The sequence below is a fragment of the Psittacula echo genome, assembly GCF_963264785.1.
Source record: "Psittacula echo genome assembly, chromosome: 1".
NCBI classification, from domain to species: domain Eukaryota; kingdom Metazoa; phylum Chordata; class Aves; order Psittaciformes; family Psittacidae; genus Psittacula; species Psittacula echo.
In genome coordinates, this window is record NC_137735.1 from 126901958 (window position 1) to 126908387 (window position 6430).

Genomic DNA, 6430 nt, shown 5'->3' on the forward strand with positions numbered 1-6430 from the left:
GAAGAGATAATACATAATGTTACATGAGCACTGCCTGTGTTACAAAGGCAGCCTTAAGAAAAATTTGCTTGCCAAGAAGTTGCCTACAAATCTAAACATTAACAATTTATAATTTAAAATAGTTGGTGGTTGTTTTAATGGAATTAGTCATACTGGTTCTTTTTTGTGCCTGGAAAGCCCTTCTTATTGTTTTCAAATACACACAGATTTAGACTGCAATGAAAATGTTGTGGACGCACAATTCTGAAACGCATAAGGACAAACAATGCAAGTGCCACCCACTGTATTTCATATAGGACCCTTTTGAGGTTTTTAAAATTGCTTTCCCTGACTATGTATGCTAACTGCTACTGGTATCTAGTTCCACAGATGCCTTGAACCATGAAAGTAAAACATGGGAAAGCATTATCTTCTTACTACAGACTAGAATTTGGCTACAAATTGGTTAAATGACTTACTCAGAGTCACCCATCACTTCAGCAGGTAACTCAAAGACAGAAAGCATGCTCCAACTCTTATGCTCAAGCTCAATCCACTGGATTACTGTCTGCTCAGAGAGAGTAATACAAAGTAGGGGTGTCTATTTTACTTCCCACAAATGCACAAGCATTTTATACTAGTTTTCATTTTAAATAAATATACCTTTTTACAAATAACTTGACCTCAGCTAACTATATTCAAACACCATTGATATCAAACATATAAAAAAAATTTAAAAGCAGAACTTTGAAAATACTTCAGAAATTCATTAAACTACTCACTGAAACAGAAAAGAACTCAGAGCAACATGGGGTACAGGATGACACTTAAAACACACACACACACCCCCCCAACAAATCCAAATCAAAAGAAAACAGAATGAAACAATGGTTTACTTATTAATAAATTTCTGACCAACAACTCCTACAATGCAATTCAACATTGAGAACATGGGTTCAGACATATCTTCCTTAAAAGAGAAGGATGTGTCTGAAAAAAAAGCCTCAGTTATAACGAAGTTTTAACCTACCAGCATAATCTGATAGGAATCCTCATTAAGAAATGTGGAGAGCTGTGAAATTAAAACAGATGAGCAGTGTAAAGAGCGGTCAGATGGCAGAGCACGCAAGTCAAGGGGAAAAAATAATGCATGCTTTTCTGTAATGCTAATGATAACCAACGCTACCTCAAGATAAATTGGGGGGGCTCAGTAACCTCTTTGGGCAAGCATCATTTACACCTTCATCTGGGGCCTATTTCATAAGCAGACCAGAAGCTGAGCTAGTACACGTTACCACAATACAAATATTCCATTTGCAGCACAGATTTATAAATGAAAGATAAAATATAAACTAAAAGCAATATGCCTTTTTTTCTTGTTATTATTTTTTGCTGATACAAAGACACAAAGATTTCAAATCCTACACAGAAATCTCTTACTGATTAGCAGAGACCGTATTTGGTATACACACACCTTCTCTAACAAAGAAAATAATTCCATAAGAACAATTTTAAACATCCTACTGTGCAGTAATTTCATTTGACACAATTCTTCCTACGCTGCTACAATGCTCAATAAAAGCACAGTTAGCTGTCAACATACAGCACCCATCCTGAAGACTCACACACAAAGTTAACTGTCAACATGCGAGTAGGTGCTTTTAAGTCAATGAAACTACCCACAAACTTTCAGTTGTACATGTGTTTTCATAGGAACCTGGGTCAGGAGTCCAATGCAACACACAAACAGAACATATGTACTAACACACATTTGGAAAGAAAAAAATAAATAAATAAAAAAGGGAGGAAAAAAAAGGCCAACCATGGTCAGGAAACACAACTGAAAGAGGTTGGTTCGAGTTGCTCAGTACAGCGTATTTGAGACATCAGGACAAATTTCAAGCAAAAATATTAGCAGATCTCTGTCATGCAGAAGAATGTTTACATACACATTTTTATTTATTTATACCTCAAAAGCCAAGATGAAGCATAGTTAACCTAACTTGAATTTCTTGGCTGTTGACAACAAGCACTGTAATTGATGCAGACACTGTACTACTAATAATTTTTAAAAATGGGAAAGCCTGTATCACTTAGAGAGCAATCATTTAAGTATGTGGCAAAAAATACTGTTTTGACTTACTATTGTACTGTACTTCTATATAAGCTGGCACAGAGCTTCCAATCTAAGCTCACATTTAGAAACATTCTCAACAAAACCAGCAAATATTCCGCTAAGAATTCAAGAATTTTTTAGATCTATTTTTTTAGGTACACATTTTTTAAGGTACCTTCTAAAAATCTATATTCAAGCACATTACAGCTTTTAAGGGAAACACAAAAATATAGTTGAATACAAGCACCTACTTACTTTAGAACAAAATTCTGTACTTGGAATCTTAGGTGCACTTCCTGTACCACCTCATAACAAAACAGCAATTCAGCGTTTCTCTTAACTTTCCAGATCAAGCCTGAAAGCCAGGTGAAAGAAACCTCTATTTTAATTCACCTATGATGTATTTTCAAGTTGTGTTCACTTCTTGAGTCAATAACAAGGAGGTGCAAGAGATTTCTGAATAAACAAACTTATGACACAAGACGGCTTTAAAACTATGATGTGGTTACAACTTTGCAATTGCTACACAACAGACAGACCCCTGCATCAACACAAAAATTCAGAAGAATGTTACTCACAAGCTACAGCAGAGGCTAAAAATGCAATAATGTTTCTAATTTCAGAACTAACCTCTATGTAGACAGAAATGCATTTATAAGTACTGTAAATAGCAGCAGAAATGCTTCCTGACAGCTACCATTCCACTGTGAGCACACAGAACTTTCACATGAAGGACCTGAGGTACAGACCAAGATCTTCAGGTGCAAACAGCCATTTATAGTACCAGTCTTTAGCATCAAACTTCAGCACATGGTAGCATGCCCTATTTTTTCTACTGAATACCAATTCTCTAAACTTAGATTCTTTCAAAGAGAATTCAAAGAGGTTTTTTTATAAATTCCAGGATTTTTTTTTTAATTATTTTCAGTTCTTAGCCAAGGCCTTTGCTTTCATTTTACTCACACACAAACAGGTTACAATAACAATGACTACTTTGACAGCAATATTAAGTTCCTTGAAGAGAAATGCAGACAAGGTTTATCTACTACTACACTGTTAAGCATTATCAACAACTTCCTGAAAGTGAAAGGGAAATAGACTTGCAAGTCAAGTCAGTCAGCCCATGATAGCAAGTATCCAAATCCCTTCCTAAAATCAGAAGCAGTTGACACCCTGAAGTTTAGCATGTCAGCTGAATTCTCAACATAAACAACAGTGGAAGTTTGGGAGGGTGGGAAGGCACTGGACACTCGCATAGTCCCCAGGATAATAAAACTGGATCTTGTGAGCTGTGTTCTATGCCACTGTAAAAGAACTCAAAGTACATACACACACAATTACTATTCCACGTTCAAGCAAAGATGTCTTTGCAATATAAACCTAAACGATTATTTTGCCCTTGCAGGTCTTTACAAGTATTAACATGTAACCTCAAGAAACATAAAGGTTTCCAGTAACTGATGTGACAGCAGGTTTGATCATCGTAAACTCCCTTCCCCCAGCTGAAGAGTTAAGACTAGCAGCCAGCCACCAGCACCAGATGTTACTGCCGTGAAGGCACACAGGAATATCTCCTTCACACACTAAAGTCACGCACACGCACATAAATATAGAAGGAGACAAAAAGTTTTTACCTTCCCCTGGGGATAAAATAGTGCAAAGTTGGAAACAAGTTTTTCCCAAAGAAAACAGGCTTGCAGTAGAAATGAAAACATGCTTGTGTTAGATGTGGATCAGAAGCTGCTAATCCACATCTAACACAAGCATGTTTTCATTTTCTCATATTACAAAACCTCCAAAACAAAGTTAACTGTAACTTCACACATAAAACTGACCCCAAAACAGATCTGCTAAACCTAGGACACCTATAAGCACAATCTTGTTTCCATCAGTAGCACACATACACTAACTACAGTGTAAACACTGTCTCTTACACCCTTCCCCACCACTCTGGTGTCCCTAACCTGTCACCCTGTGCCACCTCCTTCTCCAGCCTGCACCTGCACCTGAACCACTGGGTCAGGTTCACGCCAAAGCTCCACACCGCCGACCCAGCGGGCAGGGGAAGGCCAGCTTCTTCCGCCGGGAGCAGCGCTCAGCGAAAGCAGCTCGGGCCGTTTCAAGTTTGTTTTACAAACACGTCCGAGGGAAAACCAGAACCTGTTTATACACCGCCTTAACTGCCGCCAGGAGGACAGTGGAAAAGTCACAGACAAAAAATATATACATATATATTTCGAGATAAAAGCAGCCAGCAGCACCCCTCTCTCACCCCTTTCTGCACTCCTGGCTTTCCCCACGGCCAGCGGAGCAGGCCGCAAGGCCACTCAGGCGAGGCGCGCAGCCCGGGACAGCCTGGGAGTGGGACCGCCGGCGGTCCCGGCCGTGGGTGGCAGGTTTCACTGCCCCGACGCCTGGCCCGGCGGAAGGAGGCTGCGGGATAGGGCCTGGCGGACGCGCAGCCCCGCCACAGCACGGAGACGGGCTCGGCGGGAGGAAGGAGGGGGAAGCGCGGAGGCGGCCTCCGCTAGGCCTGGGGCCGGGCCGTGGCGGGCAGCGAGGCAACGGCGGGAAGCAACCGTCCCGGGCGGGCCGAGCGGGCCGCGGGGCTGTCTGCCAGCGGCGGCCGCGGAGGATGCGGGGCGCAGGCACCGCTGGGCCGCGGCCTCGACCGGCCCTGGAGCGGCGCCCGGCGGCCGCCGCCGCCCGCGGCCGCGGAGGAGGGCGGTGGACAGCGGGCCGGGTCGGGCCTGCGGCTGCGCTCCCGGCTTGGGCGCCGCGAGTCCCCCCCGCTCCCCCTCGGAGACAAAAGCAAACGGAAACCCGGTGGGACAGCCCCGGGACCCGCAGGGCCTCTCCGCGGGCCCCGCCGCCGCCCGGCCCTCCCTCATCGGCCCGTGACCGGTACGGCGGCGGGTCCCGGTGCAGCGGCGGGGGCCGGGGAGGAGGCGGACAGGGCCGGACTCACCGCATGAATTTTCTTGTCCCGCGGATCCAAGATGGCTGAGTATCCAGCACGGAGGATGCTGGGGGAGCAACCTTTACCCTCTGACCCGGCCGCCGCCGCCGTGACCCCGCCGCAGCTCGGCCCGGCAGCCAGTGCTGAGGGGCGTGGGCAAGCGCAGCCGCACGGCTTGGCGCGGAGCGGCCCCACTGGTAGTAGCGCACGGGGGTACGGAGAGGAGGAAGAAGGAGTAGAGAGGCTCGCTCGGCTGCGCTCACTCCGCCTCCCGCGAGAGAGGCGGCCGAGCTCTTACGGCCGGGCCCGCGGCGGGTCACGTAGGCCATAGGACTGCCGGGCCCCGCAGTTCCCCGAGGGCCTAGGGCAGGCGGAGACGCCGACGCTGACAGAAGTGCAGGGGGCCGGGTACGCGAGGCCCGGACAGGCCCCCGTGTTGTGAGGGGAGAGGGCGGCTCAGGAGGCGCCCAGGCCGAGTCGGTCAGCGGGTGTGGGATGAGCAGGGCCCGGGCGCAGCGGGGCTCCCGGCCCTCCTCTCGCCCTGCTGAGGCAGGAACCAGCAGGGATGCCGGGGGGTTGTGGACACCTACCCCGGGCGGGTGCGCTCCCTCAGGTTGAGCCTCAGCGTCCAGAGGAGGTGTCCCATCCCCTGTGTCCCTAGCTTGTCGCCGCTCACTGGGTTACGGAGCGCGGAAGGCGCGGCCTGGCCTCACTGGAGGCTGAGCTTTTGCCTGTAGAGGATCTGGGTTAGAAACTACCCTGCTGATTGGGCAAATTGTGTGAAAGTTGGTGTTTTCTCTGTCAGTGAGGTAGCAGCGGGCCCTGCTTTCTGCTGTGTCTGTTACCAAAATGGAAAAGCATTACCAAGATAACGTGACTGGACTTTTTTAATTTATCAACCCTGAGAACATATATGTTTTAACAATGGCTTCAGTACAGCAAATGCTGATGCACAAAACACTCATAATGCAAATAATCCCCTTGAATTCAATGGGACTATCAACAGTACTAAAGCTATGCCTGCGCACAAGTGTTTAAAGGATCGAGACCAACGTTGTTTGTGAACTGGCTTCTCTGCTTCATCAGGAACACCAATGACATTTCTACTTTAATTTTGTTATGAAATCATCACAAAGCTTAAAAATTGAAACAAAAAGATAAGCATATCGCACTCTGCCAGAAATAGCCTGTTTCTGTCAATAATTTCACAGAGACGTAACATCGGTCAATGTAGACGTGTTCTGGAGATGAGAGAACACAGTCTTTTGTCTAAGCCAGGACACAAGCCGGTTTCAAGATGCCACCACCTTCTTGTGCAGTGCAATTGCATTCTGAGCATGGGTGTCATGGCACGGAAATGAATGTCTATATGATCT

At 46.3% G+C, this 6430-nt stretch overlaps 1 protein-coding gene across 4 annotated transcripts in view; it reads right to left on the minus strand.

Moving 5' to 3' along the window:
- The window catches only part of CNOT2 (CCR4-NOT transcription complex subunit 2), a 93608-nt gene extending 88407 nt beyond the window's left edge, over nt 1–5201 (minus strand). The window contains exon 1 of one of the 4 annotated variants that reach the window (XM_080630118.1): nt 5064–5201. The gene's annotated coding sequence lies outside the window, so the exon portion shown is untranslated. Of the gene's footprint in view, nt 1–4367; nt 4587–5063 lie in introns of those variants that run through there. The other 3 variants (XM_080630119.1, XM_080630115.1, XM_080630117.1) reach the window with 3 other exon arrangements.
- Nucleotides 5202–6430: the final 1229 nt, after the last annotated feature.